Genomic DNA, 2,015 nt, shown 5'->3' on the forward strand with positions numbered 1-2,015 from the left:
GAGTTTTCTCCATGTGTGAGGTTATTCCTCAGAAGAAAAATTCAGAGATGGTCCCCTCACCCTAAAAAAGATTGGCCTACTATCACTGTGGTCAAGTTGGGCAGTAGTGGATTGAGTGTCTAGTGAACATTTTTAAATGATGTTAAGCTCAAACTTCAAAATTAAAAACCCAGTGGATCCCATAACTCTAAGGTCTTGATAACAAGTTTGTTTTTAAAAGCTACCAAACGCCTCCACCTAGTAAATATAGAGGTAAGACAAATAGTGTGGGTAATGAATGTTGCCTATTACTAGCGTTTTTCTCACCCACAAGACTCAGATAGTATTGTATGGGGAAAAAACAAATGCCTTTTATCTCACCAGATAGATAATATGCATGTAAGATTTACCTGGTGAGATAAATACCACATCCAATAAAACACACATTTCAGTAAACTAGAAGGAGGCCATTTCCAGATACTGAAAGCACCTGATGTGATCAAAACATTTCCTGAAGGCCATAAAAGAACCCAAAGAGCAGAAAGAAAGACTTCTGAATGTCTCAAAGCACAAAGCACAACTACACCATTATGTGTGTGTGAGAGAGAGACAGAGAGTGTGTGTGTGTGTGTGTGTAGGTGGCCAGTTTGTGTAGCCAACGTCCAGGGAAAAGTGTGTAGGGGGATGCATCATCATCTACTCACAACACTAAGCTATCAGAAAAAACGCTGGTGCGAAACATTTAATCATGGACCCAATAGGGTTAGGAAAGATATGTTCACAGAGCCGGAGAGTAAAGTTGTGACTAAGGTAAGACAACAACAATTTTAGGGACCATCTCATGCTAAAGACGCTATAAAAAAACAGTACACATGTGTGGAAGGATATAACAGACAGAGTCAAGGATGTATACACATGACTGTGTGATTGTAAGGATGTCAAAACAAGATTCCACAGTTTAAAGAGGTTGTACAGCATGTGTGTTATAGTGTGACTCCAAGGCTAAAGGCAATGATTCTACGATGTAATATTGACTACAGAATATGAAGAAACAAGCATACAGTTTAAAAAATGTGAGCTTAATATCTATATACTGAATGGAAAATACTACAATATCAACTACAAAAATAGTGACATTAATAAAACCGGAAAACATGTAATATTGAAAACAAAAGCATAGAAACCTACAATATCGACAACACCTCAAAACCAATTACATGCGATCTAAGGAATGAAGAAATAAATATCATCAACCAAAATATCACTAAAATATATTACATATTTTTAAATAGTATGAAAAGATTCTATAATCAAATAAATATACATTTTACACACATATGTAAATAAATGAAAACAACTTTTTAGCCTCCATCATATCATGTAACAAAAGAATGAACACTTAAATGAACTTAAAAAACAATGAATGTCAAATAAAACACAGCAAATAGATACATTCCGTCCTGTCTGCTTCACCCGGAAAGACTGCACACAACTAAAGATATAAAGCCCTAAAAAGTACAATCATGAGTTTTACAAATAAAGTAAGTTAAAAGTAATCTAATAAATTAGATAACATTATTTTTTCCAAACGACAGATATCGAAACTAAAAAAGTCCAGACTCATCAGGACGCAGACACCAACTCAAGTTTAAAATTTGATGGTGGAATGTCTATGCCACAATACACAAAAGCAATGATAGTGTTTAAAAGTGTTTGAACTTACAATTTAGTAGCAGGCATCCTTCATCCACAATAGAATATCCAGAGTAAAAATAATGAATCATCAAACAAATAAAATAAATCCAAAGAAAAATGAAAAAGTACATTGCGAAAAATAGGGAAATTCATTCAATTAGAAAATCTATTTACACCCTGCAAAACCACAAACATACAGATTAAGCACTCCAATAAACTCACAAAAGAAAGAATAAAATAAATAGCTACAGAACACACTAACTGGTTGCAGAAATTATGGAAATTTTTAATAAACAAAGACTTCCTCTATCTTAAATCAAACAAAAAAATAATGACCACAG

Source organism: Lissotriton helveticus, chromosome 12 (assembly GCF_964261635.1).
Source record: "Lissotriton helveticus chromosome 12, aLisHel1.1, whole genome shotgun sequence".
In the NCBI taxonomy this organism is placed as follows: domain Eukaryota; kingdom Metazoa; phylum Chordata; class Amphibia; order Caudata; family Salamandridae; genus Lissotriton; species Lissotriton helveticus.